Here is a 14,346-nt window from a genome sequence, read left to right on the forward strand (position 1 = left end):
ATTGTTTCCAAGAAAAAACACTGGACCACCATCTTTCCTGAGCTCTGGGGGCAGGAGAGGCTGGGAAACCTGTTTTTTCTTTTTTAAATATGGAATGCTTCACGAATTTGCATGTCATCCTTGTGCAAGGGCCATGCTTATCTTCTCTGTATCGTTCCAATTTTAGTATATGTGCTGCCGAAGCGAGCGCTGGGAAACCTGTTGAGCAAAGGACAGACTTCGAGGTTGGGTGACTGCTATCTTCCCCTAAACTGGCCCTGTCTCCATTGCCTGACCCAGGTCAACACCCCTCTTCACCTCTTTTTTTTTTTTGACAGATTCTCACTCTTTTGCCTGGGCTAGAGTGCTGTGGCGTCAGCCTAGCTCACAGCAACCTCAAACTCCTGGGCTCAAGCGATCCTCCTGCCTCAGCCTCCCAAGTAGCTGGGTCTACAGGCATGTGCCACCATGCCCGGGTAAGTTTTTCTATATATTTTTAGTTGGCCAATTAATTTCTTTCTATTTATAGTAGAGATGGGGGTCTCACTCTTGCTCAGGCTGGTTTCTAACTCCTGACCTTGAGCGATCCTCCCACCTCGGCCTCCCAGAGTGCTAGGATTACAGGCGTGAGCCACCCCGCCCGGCCCCCTTCACCTCTTTTTTTTTTTTTTTTTTTTTTTTTGAGACAGAGTCTCGCTTTGTTGCCCAGGCTAGAGTGAGTGCCGTGGCGTCAGCCTAGCTCACAGCAACCTCAAACTCTGGGCTCGAGTGATCCTTCTGCCTCAGCCTCCCGGGTAGCTGGGACTACAGGCATGCGCCACCATGCCCGGCTAATTTTTTATATATATATCAGTTGGTCAATTAATTTCTTTCTATTTATAGTAGAGACGGGGTCTCGCTCTTGCTCAGGCTGGTTTTGAACTCCTGACCTTGAGCAATCCGCCCGCCTCGGCCTCCCAAGAGCTAGGATTACAGGCGTGAGCCACAGCGCCCGGCCCCCCTTCACCTCTTAACCACAGAGTCTAGGTGCCACATGAGACCCCGCTGTCCCCGTGTCCTCTAGCCTCCTGGAGTTCCCTTTTCTGTTAGCATCCAAATGAGATCACTTCAATCAGAGCATTCATTTCAGGGAGTCAGGGTCCTCCTCAGTCTCTGAGGGCGTCTGGCAAGGAGTGGAGTGTGGCATGGAAACAAAAGAAGCCTTGCATCTCTCCCAAGTCAGTCCTCATTGCTATCTTTCTCTCCACTTTGTGTGTCTCCTGCAGCTTGTCTTCTCTGTCCCCATGCTCCCTCACCCCCATCCGTCTGCAGCCTGTTATTCTCCTTGGGGCCAAAGCCAGCCCAAACCCCAGCACTCACAGCTCGCCGGTGTGCTGCAGCATGTTCCCTTTCCAAACTTATCCCCAGTGCACTTCACCACGCACTGGCTTCCAAAGCCTTCCTTCTCTTTGCTCTCCAGCCTTGGCAATGGCAGCCACATTTGTCTCCATCCCTTGCCAATCTCTCTGCCAAAGGCTGACCCTGGTTCCCTGCACCCACAAGGTCGGAGAGTCCCACATCTGGCTTTCCAAATGCCACTCCTCAGAAGCCCCAGCTAGATGCCTGGCTCTTCTAAGCCCCAGACCACACTCTTTGTGATCCGCCAGAGCAAGGGAGGACTAGGGAACTGAAGAGTTGGCCCCACTGAATCCAGGGGAGGGGGGCAGTATTGCTCAGACTCCCATCATTTGAACTGCCTCTGTGAAATACCCCACACCCCCATTGACCTAGAAGTGGCAGGTCACAAATCCTGCACAAAGGCAGGGTATTAACTTTGCATTTTGCATCTGTGGGTTTTTGTTGTTGTTGTTGTTTTGAGACAGAGTCTCACTCTGTTGCCCGGGCTAGAGTGCCGTGGCGTCAGCCTAGCTTACAGCAACCTCAAACTCCCGGGCTCAAGCGATCCTCCTGCCTCAGCCTCCTGAGTAGCTGGGACTACAGGCATGCACCACCATGCCCTGCTAATTTTTTTCTATTTTCAGTTCTTTGGCTAATTTCTTTTCTATTTAAGGTAGAGACGGGGGTCTTGCTCTTGCTCAGGCTGGTTTCAAACTCCTGACCTTGAGCAATCCTCCCGCCTCAGCCTCCCAGAGTGTTAGGATTACAGGTGTGAGCCACCGCACCAGGCCTGTGGTTTTTTTGTTTGTTTGTTTTTTTAAGAGATAGGGCCTTGCAATGTTGCCCAGGTTGGTCTCAAAACAACTGGCCTCAAGTGATACTCCTGCCTCAGCCTCCCCAAATGTTAGGATTACAGGTGTGAGCCACTGCAACCAGCCAGAAGGTAGGAATTCTTGCCAAAGTTAGGTCTCCTGGATTTCTGTGTGCAGTGCCTGGTAGAGAGAGGAGGGTAAAAGTTTTCCTTGTCTCTTCCTTTCCAAATTTGGATTGGTGGGGGAAAAAAGCATTTGTTACAACTGGTCCTTTGAATTGTGACTCTTGTGTCAACCTTACATAATGAGATTCAGAAAATTTGCCCCTGTGGTACAAAGCTTGATGGCAGCCACCTGAGAAACGTAGACTCCAAAGAGGTGGCATCAGTGCTCCAAATGGGGAAGCTAAGGTTTCACTCATAGAGGCAGAAAGTCTTAGCAGAGTTGCAACATTTTCCATATAAGGCCAGTAGGTACAGCCATTCTAATGGAACATTTGTTACATTCCAAGGAAAACTGTTTTTACATTCCATTAACGGGAGTAATGTTCCAAGGGGATCTTATCTCTAGCACTGCTCTGTCATTTCTAATCATTTACAGGAAAAAGCAGAAGTTGCAATGCATACATTGTGACCCTTGCCACATAGCCACATTCCTCTCAAGGCTCAGAATAACTTGAAGTTCCAACAGTTTTAAGTTTGGATTATTTAATTTCACACTTGTGAATTTGGTGTTGGGCACACATTGGCTGGTGACTCCCAGCCTCCCAGCAGCAGTGCTTGTTCTCCTGGCCTCTGTCTTTTGTGTGGTTTCAGGAGGAAAATCGTAAGATAAGATTCTTCTTCTACTAGCTTGTTTTGAGTCTTGAGAGCTTGGCTTTGTGACCACTGAAAATATTCTCTTTGGTCTCTACTAGCCAGGGGGTACTTGCACTGCCAGGCCAGTAGCAAGCCTGCTAGGAATCAGAAACGCAGAGTGTCTCTTTGTCACTTGCCAGCTCTGAGGGGAATTTAATTGTCTCAACCTTCATTGCAATCCTGCTGCCTCAGCCTCCCAAGTAGCTGGGACTACAGGCATGTGCCACTATGCCTGGCTGATTTCTTCTATATATATTAGTTGGCCAATTAATTTCTTTCTATTTATAGTAGAGACGGGGTCTCGCTCTTGCTCAGGCTGGTTTCGAACTCCTGACCTCGAGCAATCCGCCCGCCTTGGCCTCCCAGAGTGCTAGGATTACAGGCGTGAACCACCGCGCTGGCCTTCTGTAAAATAATTTTAAAGAGATTTATTCTGAGCCAAATTTGAGGACCATGACCCGGAGCCACTGTCAAGAGGCCTTGGGCAAGTGGGCTCGCTGTGGCTGGGTGACAGTTCGGTTTTATACATTTCCAGAGACAGGGGTTACAGACAAAGTCACAAATCAATACATGAGAGGCACACATTGGTTTGGCCCAAAAAGGTGGGGCATCTTGAAATAGGGGCTTACAGGTTATAGGCGGGTTTAAAGATTTTTTTGGCTGGCAATTGGCTGAGAGAGTTAGACTTTATCTAGAAGACCAGAAAGGATATGCTTAATTTAAGATAACTGTGTGAGCACTCTGGGAGGTCCAGACAGGAGGATGTTTTAAATTTACAATAGGCATCTGCTAGGATGCTTGAGTTAAGATGGGGGCTTCATATCTCTTAGGTGATGTTAATGCTATTCTGGAATCAGGTTGGGAAGTAAACCACGCTTTATTTGGTTAACAAAAGCTGCTTAGTGGGAATTTACCATTTGTCAGCCTGACTCAGCTGGCCTCCTTAGGAAGGAGTTTTGAGCAAAAGAAAAAGATCAGAGTTCAGTCCTCAGTGTAAATCTTTTCATGTCTTTAAAATTGAAGTATCTGAGGCCAGCCATGGTGGCTCATGCCTGTAATCCCAGCACTCTGGGAAGCCGATGTGGTTGGATCTTCTGAGCTCAGGAGTTCAAGACCAGCAAGAGCGAGACTCCATCTCTACTAAAAATATAAGGAAATTAGCTGGACAACTAAAAATATATAGAAAAAATTAGCTGGGCATGGTGGCGCATGCCTGTAGTCCCAGCTACTTGGAAGGCTGAGGCAGGAGGATCGCTTGAGCCCAGGAGTTTGAGGTTGCTGTGAGCTAGGCTGATGCCACGGCACTCACTCTAGCCCTGGCAACAGAGTGAGACTCTGTATCAAAATAAATAAATAAATAAATAAAATTGAAGTATCTGAAGAATTATTAATAACTAAAACAACCCCTATGTCTGCCTATCTGAGACCAAAAAAAGAAAAAAAGCTGAATGTTTAACTTTTTAGGTGCTTTACCTCAATAATGTTTGATAATTGTCTTATATATGTTACAAAACTGCTAGCAAAAAATAATTTAATATAATGACTAACTTTGTTTAATATTTCATAAGGTTTTCACAATTTAAACATAATTGTTAAACAAAGTAAACTTATATCAGTGTTAAGTGGGAAAAAATTTATAAATAATTGCTGAACGTAAGTTTGAGCTTATCTACTTTTGGCTTCTAATTACAAAGGAACAAAAGATATTTGTGCCTGTTAAGAAACATGTTTTGTGCTGCATTGAAAAATTGTACTATGAGGAGGCATGTATTTCTAGAAATTATGAAATGGTGTTAATCTACAAAGTGATGGTTCATAATTACTTATTATTAGTTTTCTAGTTTCACTAGAAATTAAGATTACTAAGAGTTAAGAATTCTGTTTTTTGCTGTTGTTGGAGACAGAGCCTCACTCTGTTGCCCTGGGTAGAGTGAGTGCCGTGGCGTCAGCCTAGCTCACAGCAACCTCAGACTCCTGGGCTCAAGTGATCCTGCTGCCTCAGCCTCTTGAGTAGCAGGGACTACAGGTGTGCACCTGCTACTGGCTAATTAATAATTCTAATTAATATGTGTAATTAAAACTACTAGGATAATAGGAGGAAACAACTCTGCATGCAAAGCATACAAGAAAATAAGATATATTTTTGATAAGGAAAGCCATAAGATATGAAAGACATTTTTGCTAAGGAAAGAGTTATTATGTTTTAGTTTGGAGGTTATTCAAAGGTAGTTTCAAAATAAATCAATGAATAAAAGCTAAAAACTGAGTGGATACAAAAAGTTGGAAAAAGAGGCCGGGCGCTGTGGCTCACGCCTGTAATCCTAGCACTCTGGGAGGCCGAGGCGGGCAGATTGCTCAAGGTCAGGAGTTCGAAACCAGCCTGAGCAAGAGCGAGACCCCATCTCTACTATAAATAGAAAAGAAATTAATTGGCCAACTAATATATATACAAAAAATTAGCCAGGCATGGTGGCGCATGCCTGTAGTCCCAGCTACTTGGGAGGCTGAGGCAGGAGGATTGCCAGAGCCCAGGAGTGTGAGGTTGCTGTGAGCCAGGTTGACACCAGGACACTCACTCTAGCCTGGGCAACAAAGCGAGACTCTGTTTCAGAAAAAAAACAACAATTGTTTTACTCTGATATTTTCCTGAAAACTGTTAATAATCAGCTACAGTCTAAGATTGCTTCTTCCTCAAAGAGATTCATGGAAAAGACTAACTCTCTAATACAGGTTTCTGATAACTTTAAGATCATACCATTGGACTGGGTAAGAATTTCCAGAACTGTAGTGGATTCAAAAAACTGCTAATTAAAGGATCAAGCAAAACAAGAATAAATTACTTAGGACTCAATAAACTGATGAAAAAAATTAAAAAAAATTTTTTCTTACCAGGGAGACACAGCCTTCAGTGTAAAATAAAGGTGTGTTCCTATGAATTATTTTTTTAATGGCCTTTTTGTTTAAAACATTGCTGTTTAGGCCGGGTGCGGTGGCTCACGCCTATAATCCTAGCTCTCTGGGAGGCGGAGGCGGGTGGATCATTTGAGCTCAGGAGTTCGAAACCAACCTGAGTAAGAGCCAGACCCCGTCTCTACTATAAATAGAAAGAAATTAATTGGCCAACTAATATATATAGAAAAAAATTAGCCGGGCATGGTGGCGCATGCCTGTATTCCCAGCTACTCGGGAGGCTGAAGCAGGAGGATTGCTTAAGCCCAGGAGTTTGAGGTTGCTGTGAGCTAGGCTGATGCCATGGCACTCACTCTAGCCTGGGCAACAAAGTGAGACTTTGTTTCAAAAAAAAAACACAAAAAAAACCAAAAAGAAAACATTGCTGGTTCTTTAATGTCTTGTTTTCCAGATTTAAGCAAATCTTTTTTATTTTCTCTTAAGGTATCTATAGTTTACAGTGATTTGGTAAAGTATACTTTTTGAAACAAAATTAAAACATTTATGTTTTTCTCCCTTGATCCTTCACTGATATAAACTATCCATGAGTATTTTTATTTATTTATTTATTTTGAAACAGTCTCACTCTCTTGCCTGGGCTAGAGTGCTGTGGCGTCAGCCTAGTTCACAGCAACCTCAAACTCCTGGGCTCACACCATCCTGCCTCAGCCTCCTGAGTAGCTGGGACTACAGGCATACGCCACCATGCCAGAATAATTTTTTCTATATATATATATTTTTTTTAAATTTATTAATTTCTTTATTTTAGATAGTTAAATGCTCAGCTATATTTTTAATTGTCCAATTTATTTCTTTCTATTTTTAGTAGAGACGGGGTCTCACTCTTGCTCACGTTGGTTTTGAACTCCTGAACTCGAGCATTCTGCCCGCCTCAGTGTCTCAGAGTGCTAGGATTACAGGCATGAGCCACTGAGCCCGGCTCTTTTTTTTTTCCCAGGCCAAGCTTTACTGGGAAGGAATTTCATATTTTCAGATATGACCAGACAACTTCAAGGAACTAAGGTTGACTTGATAGAGCCAATGCTATGTAGCCCCCTTGGAAAAAGTGACCTGGTACATGGTTTAAAAGGTTCCTGGCCTTACAGGTGAGTAAGGAGTGCCACTTCCTGGCAGGTCCAGGAACATCAGGATATTTCAGGGACCTGGAGAAGAAAGGAATTCGCCCAAATCTATAGGTTTTGCAGGTGCAGTCTAATGGTCAGTTGGCTTGGCTTCTTAGCCTTGAGGGGCTTAAAAGTCAAATCAGGCCCAGCACGGTGGCTCACGCCTGTAATCCTAACATTCTAGGAAACCGAGGTGGGCGGATTGCTCGAGATCAGGAGTTCAAAACCAGCCTGAGAAAGAGTGAGACCACGTCTCTACTATAAATAGAAAGAAATTAATTGGCCAACTAATATATATAGAAAAAATTAGCCAGGCATGGTGGGGCATGCCTGTAGTCCCAGCCACTTGGGAGGCTGAGGTAGTAGGATTGTTTGAGCCCAGGAGTTAGAGGTTGCTGTGAGCTGGGCTGACACCACGGCACTCACTGTAACCAGGGCAACAGAGTGAGACTCTGTCTCAAAAAAAAAAAAAAAAAAAGTCAAATCAGAGTCTTTCTTATTTGTGTTCAACAAAGCAGACTTAAAAAGAGCTGTATGATTAATCATGAGCCTCATTGTACTTATGTAAACAGTTGGACCAAATTTGATGAAAAAAAACTTATTCTAAAAATTAGTTTTATTTTGATTATCTTTGATAAAAATGCAGATGACTGTAGGGAAGACATTCTATATTTCAATAAAAACTACATCTAATACACCATTATGGGATGTCTAACAGCGCCACATTCACTGACTTTAAAACTTTTTCCTCTTGGGGAACTGACTCCTGCCATTTTGTTCATTTTGTCAATAATTAACATTTCCAATTTGTCTCCCATCCTTCTCACTTGGAATCACTAAAAACTAAAACTACCATTTCCCTGAAGTCCTAATAAGCTAAAGCTAGACGGTTTGACATGAACTTCAGAGAAATCACAACAGATCACGTACGGACAAACTTCATGCCTGTAAATTCACTAGAACAACAAATGACATCTTCAGAGACATTCAAACTACAAACCGGAATTCATCAAAATTGTCACTGCCTTCCCCCCACCCAAGTAAAAATGCCTCGAACCCAACATTTAGTAATCTTCTAAACTTACTGCCCTCTGAACTAAAAAACTTGGTTTGTATTTGCTCCAGCCATTAATCTTTTTTTCCTTGCGTAATGTGTCTCCTTAAGTATCTGTTTGCTTTCACTATATAGAGGCTTAACTTAGACAAAAGCCCACCTACAATATTGCCTCCTAAAGTGAGACACAATTGCCTAACTGAACTATTCTCATGACTAACAGACGAATTCAATAAGATATTGGACAACATACTTAGATTTGTCCTTTTCTGCTTGTTCAAATTTATGTTCTTCTCTTCCTTTGCAGATCTCTTGCTGCTCAGCTACTAACAAGATTCTTCCCTCCATAGCCATCAAATGAACCCCTCCCTTTTTTGTTTGAGACAGAGTTTTGCTTTCTGTTGAGTGGCCCCAGGCTGGTCTTGAACTCCTGGCCTCCTGGCTTCAAGCCATTCTCCCACCTGGGCCTCCTAAAGTGCTAGGATTACAGGTATGAGCCATCACACCCAGCCTAAATCAGCTTTTAATATATGAAACTTTTACAGAAGTTCCAGAAGGAGGAAATAAAGGAGTAAAACACACTTATTGGCCAAGTGCGGTGGCTCACAACTGTAATCCTAGCACTCTGGGAGGCTGAGGTGGGCGGATTGCTCGAGGTCAGGAGTTTGAAACCAGCCTGAGCAAGAGCGAGAACCTGTCTCTACTATAAATAGCAAGAAATTAATTGCCCAACTAATATATATACAAAAAAATAATCCAGGCATGGTGCGCATGCCTGTAGTCCCAGCTACTCGGGAGGCTGAGGCAGGAGGATTGCTTGAACCCAGGAGTTTGAGGTTGCTGTGAGCTAGGCTGACGCCACGGCACTCACTCTAGCCTGGGCAACAAAGCGAGACTCGGTCTCAAAAAACAAAAACAAAAACAAAAAAACAACACACACACACAGACACACAGACACACACACACACACACACACACACACACACACACACACTTATTGACTAAGTAAAAGGCAGTTGAAAAAATTGCAGGTACAGAAAGACTTCTCTGGCCTTCGTGCTGTTTCTTTCTTTCTTTTTTTTTTGAGACAAAGTCTCACTGTTACCCGGGCTAGAGTGCCATGGCGTCAGCCTAGCTCACAGCAACCACAACCTTCTGGGCTCAAGCGATCCTCCTGCCTCAGTCTCCCAAGTAGCTGGGACCACAGGCACACGCCACCATGCCTGGCTAATTTTTTACTTTTTTTTTTTTTTTTTTTTTTGAGACAGAGTCTCACTTTGTTGCCCAGGCTAGAGTGAGTGCCGTGGCGTCAGCCTCGCTCACAGCAACCTCAAACTCCTGGGCTCAAGCAATCCTCTTGCCTCAGCCTCCCGAGTAGCTGGGACTACAGGCATGTGCCACCATGCCCGGCTAGTTTTTTCTATATATATTAGTTGGCCAATTAATTTCTTTCTATTTATAGTAGAGACGGGGTCTCGCTCTTGCTCAGGCTGGTCTAGAACTCCTGACCTCGAGCAATCCGCCCGCCTCGGCCTCCCAGAGTGCTAGGATTACAGGCGTGAGCCACCGCGCCCGGCCTAATTTTTTACTTTTTAGTAGAGATGGGGTCTCGTTCTTGCTCAGGCTTGTCTCAAACTCCTGATCTCAAGCAATCCTCCCGCTTTGGACTCCCAGACTGCTAGGATTACAGACATGAGCCACCGCACCAAACACTTGTTTTTTCTTTTTTTTTTTTTTGGAGGAAATTCTTCATTTTATTTTTGCTCATCACCCCCCTCCCTCACCTAAATGCAGCCCCCCCCCAACACCTTCACAAAACACTGATTTTCTCCCAGAGCTAAAATGAACACCCAGTCACCCACCATGACGGTCCCCCGCTCTGCCCCTCCTCATATCCACCTGCTCTGCGAGCTTGGCCACATTTTGGCTCCTTCCCCAAGGTCCCTTGCCATGCTTTTCTGCTTATATCATATGGGTCCCGGTCCTGAAGCCTCCCTGACTCACGTCCCCATCGGCATAGGCACCCTGCTCTAGCCCACGGCCCCTCCACCCACCACCAAGAACCACCTGCAAGAAACCAGATTGGAAATTCAAGAGACCAGTCTCCAAGCTCTCCCTGCTGCCTGCGTTCCCTGTGGGCCTCCCCCAGCCTCAGCTGCTACTTGAGGGTGTTAGACGTTGACTGAGGCCAAACATTGCTTGATTCTGGGGAGAGAAGAGGGAAACACAGTCCAGAAATGGGCAAGAGAGACAGTAAGGACAAGAGCTGGGGGGTCTGGAAGGAAGCTGGGGGGAGGGAGGGTGGTCATGGCCCCAGACACGAAAGTGAGCCAGTGCTAATGCCCAGCGCCCTGCTAGCTGCTGCGGGACCTCTGGCTCCGAGCCTTGTACACCTCGATGAGCAGGTCCTTGACGTACTGGATCTCGCGCTCCACCGACTCTGCCCTCTCCCGCAGCTCGCGGTTCCGCGCCTCCAGCCCCTGGCACTCGCCCTCCAGGGCCTCGCCCTCTGCCCGCTTCCTCTGGCGGTACCTCAGAGCTGCAGACTTGTTCTGGTCTCTCTTCTTTTGCTTGCGGTCCCCTCGGGCGGTGGCAAGACTGGGGTAGGGGGCAGGGCGAGAGGGTGGAGGTGGAGGAAGAGGAGGAGGAGGAGGAGGGGGCTGCTGTGGTAGGGACAGGGGCACCAACCCGGCCTCCCCTTGCCCGGCCTCGCTGCGGCAGTAGATGGCCAGCAAGTCCAGGGTGTCCAGGGCAGGGGGCTGGGGGAGGTCAAAGGTAGGGAGGGGGAGAGGGAGGGAGGGGGCTGGTGGCAATGGTGGTGGTGGTGGTGGTGGGGAGGGTGGTGGGAGGAGTGGGGCATCAAGGAAGAAGTCTTCCATCTGTTCCAGCTCCTTCTTAAGGAGGGAGGCTATGGCTTCCAGGTCAGGTGGGGATGGGGAAGGTGGGAGAAGGGCACCTGAGGGCAAGGGGAGTTCCAGAGGGAGGAGGGCTGTAAAGTCAACTGGCTCAGTCATCCAGTCGGAGAAGCCATCACCTGCCAGGGGCTCTCCCCCCCCCCAGAAGCCCGCCCTCCAGGGCTCCCCCAGGACCTCATAGGGGCCCAGGGGGGCAGGGGCCAGGGGGAGCTTCCCATAGTCTACGAGCCAGCCCAGCCCACTAGCTGGGAGCAGGGCCCTGTCCAGCTCCAGCCCCAGGGTCGCCAGGAGTGACATGGCCGTAGCACACGTGCTGAGCACCGATGGCAACGGAGAAAGCTGCACCAACAGCTGGTAGGAAGCTCTGGAGGTTGCTCAGCTGGGCGAAGACAGGCACCAAGGCGAAAGTGGAGGACCTTAAGCCCCTCCCATCCACCTCATAATATTCCTCTTCACTAAAAAAACTTAATCCCAGGGGAATTTTCTTCCAGCCATGCCCCTTCCTCTAAAATATTTCCTTCAGGCCCCCACTCCCTTCCTAGAGTTCATCCCAAATCAGTTCCCAGGGGAATTCGCCCATGCCCTGGTCCTCCATCAACGTTGTCCCTTGTTTTTTCTTAAAAGCAGAAGTTCCTATGTGAAAGATGATACATCTTTATCCTCAAGGGTGAGAAGTTGAGATCATTCTGTACAGACCTTGTTAAAATAACTCTTATCTTTAAGGCTCCCCACATAATTAAGCTGTTCCTTCACATCTTACTATTCTTTGTCCAATTCAGTATGTAAGTAACTAACTCTATCTGCCTGATTGGGTTTTCTTTTTTTTTTTCTTCCCTGGGGCGGTCAGCATGCTGCAGCGCTCGGCATCAGTGAGACACTCAATCACCTGGGGTCATCATCACCCCCATTGATTGGGTTTTCATTTCCTTATGAGGACTTCTGTGCCCCATAACACTTTAATTAAATAAATCTGTGTTATTTTCTCCTGTTAATCTGTCCTATGTCAATTTAATTTTCATGCCCATCTTGGACTCTGTGGATGGGAATGGAGTTTTGCAGACACCCATTGGGGTTAACACAGCAGCAAGAATGGAGGAGGGCTGGGTGCAGTGGCCAATGCCTGTAATCCCAGCACTTTGGGAGGCTGAGGGAAGAGGATCACTTAAGCCCAGGAGTTTGAGGTTGCAGTGAGCTATGATCATGCTATTGCACTCCAGTTTGGGCAACAGAGCCAGACTGTAAAAAAAAAGAAAAGAAAGAATTGGGGTGGAAGGAGCACAGATCCTGCAGGGATAAGTGAATTTGTAACTGGCTCCATAAGCAAAAATGCCTTTTGATAGTTCTCTCATGTTTCAAGTTTCCAGGCCAGTAAGATTTGCTGACCAGAACTTTGTAACTTTCTGTTGTTCTGATGCATTCCCTTTTTTTTTTTTTTTTTTTTTTTTTTGAGACAGAGTCTCACGTTGTTACCCAGGCTAGAGTGAGTGCCGTGGTATCAGCCTAGCTCACAGCAACCTCAATCTCCTGGGCTCAAGCGATCCTCCTGCCTCAGCCTCCCGAGTAGCTGGGACTACAGGCATGCGCCACCTTGCCCGGCTAATTTTTTGTATACATATTTTTTTTAGTTGGTCAATTAATTTCTTTCTATTTTTAGTAGAGACTGGGTCTCGCTCAGGCTGGTTTCGAACTCCTGACCTCGAGCAATCCGCCCGCCTCAGCCTCCCAGAGTGCTAGGATTATAGGTGTGAGCCACCACGACTGACCTGTTTCCTTTTGAGTTATTTTTTTTTTCAGAAGTGGCACAACCTCCTTACAGCCACAAGATAACTACAAAGCCGTACACCACCTGTTTGACTAGAGAAGACAAGATAAGGGACACCTCACCACAGATCATCCCCAAGGACCTGCTGAATAACCTACTGCCCACATCCCACCTGAGCACAAGGCTGAAAGAATGACCAATGACCAATATTAACCCATAGCTCATCATACTATTACTTTGCACTCGGATGTTGAGTGTGACTCGACACAGTTAGCAAAAATTATAGAGATTAAAATTACTCTTTGAATGTATCAATAATTTGAAATATAAAAAAATCCAAATAAATAAGTTTGTATGAAAAGAAACTCTAGTTTTTTATTCTACTGTCGTGCTTTGTAAAATCTGGGGTATTTAAAAAATTAAATCCTGAGTAGAATAAAGGAATCGAGAAAAAAGCAAGCGAGTGCAAAGGGTTAAAATCCCCACCCTGGGAGGGACTCATTCATCATTTTTGATCATGTGATGTATATATTAGTATGATTTCTCACTGCACTTGTGTGTCCTGCACTCCCGTGGAACATGTAGTGATGCTCGCTCCCTTTGTGCATTATTCATTTCTCCTCCATGAAAACCTCTGACCTCCATTGATAGGGGAGGCAGATTTGAGGCAAACCATACCTCTCACCTCCTGGTTGCTGCCTCCTCCGTGATAAATCTGTTTACTTCCTTGACAATCCTCATTGTCTCAGTGGCAACAGAGGGCACCCCCTTTGAGGGCTGGTTAACAAATTGAGTGCATAAGTCCTCTTTCCAGGAACCTTGGAAACCCTGTGTGTCCTTTCACCAAGGTGGGTAGGGTATTCTTTGGCCTTCTGCAGTGACTGTTTACGGAGTCTCTTGCCTTCTATCCTCCCCTGACTTCACACTGCTGCCATATGCACCCCTGAATGGCCATTCCCATCTTCATCTGTTGCTGGTGGGCTTCAGCCCACCCCAGAAAGCCAGATTCCTTGGTCTAACTGTGGTCACACCAGCCCTGTCTAGAACCTTCAGTGTCACCTTCTCCACCATAGTCCATGTGCCCCACAAAACTTCCTGTTCAAAGTCCTCCCTGCCCTCTTGTCTGTTCTGCCACCTCACCCACCCCTCTTTGCGGCCTGGAAAACTCAAGATTCTGTCTTCAACACCTCCTTGCTCAGAAGTCTCAAAGTCTCTCTGGAGGGAAATAAACCCCTTCCTCCTTCCTTGCTAAAGCTTCCTAGCCACTTCTTTTCTGGAACTTATCACAAGGTCCACATCACGTGATCATTCAAGAGTGGGCTTACCCAGGGACTTGCAATGCTTACCAGCACGGAATACCACCATCAGCACCAGTAAAAGGTTGCTGAGTGGCCCTAACGTGTATTTGCACGAGCTTAAGGCTGCAAAGCCCTTTCGCGGTTACCAGCCCTTGTAACTCCCTATGTCCCTGTAAAGCTCAGTAATGAGGCTGCATTTTACAGGAGAGCTTGTGGCAC

The 14,346-nt window shown here is 46.2% G+C and overlaps 2 non-coding genes and 1 pseudogene across 3 annotated transcripts; all 3 read right to left on the reverse strand.

Annotated features, from left to right (window-relative positions):
• Window positions 1-83: 83 nt before the first annotated feature.
• On the reverse strand, window positions 84-190 carry LOC142863780 (U6 spliceosomal RNA). Its single transcript, XR_012914421.1, has one exon. It is a non-coding gene; the product is annotated as a U6 spliceosomal RNA (small nuclear RNA).
• Window positions 191-9,919: 9,729 nt separating this feature from the next.
• Window positions 9,920-11,501, reverse strand: LOC105877768 (cyclic AMP-dependent transcription factor ATF-5 pseudogene; annotated as a pseudogene). The gene has a single exon (XR_001157075.3). The product of XR_001157075.3 is annotated as a cyclic AMP-dependent transcription factor ATF-5 pseudogene (transcript).
• A 407-nt stretch (window positions 11,502-11,908) lies between these two features.
• LOC142863801 (small nucleolar RNA SNORD48) lies at window positions 11,909-11,970 on the reverse strand. Its single transcript, XR_012914439.1, has one exon. It is a non-coding gene; the product is annotated as a small nucleolar RNA SNORD48 (small nucleolar RNA).
• Between the last annotated feature and the right edge of the window lie 2,376 nt (window positions 11,971-14,346).

Source organism: Microcebus murinus, chromosome 22, assembly GCF_040939455.1.
Source record: "Microcebus murinus isolate Inina chromosome 22, M.murinus_Inina_mat1.0, whole genome shotgun sequence".
NCBI lineage: Eukaryota > Metazoa > Chordata > Mammalia > Primates > Cheirogaleidae > Microcebus > Microcebus murinus.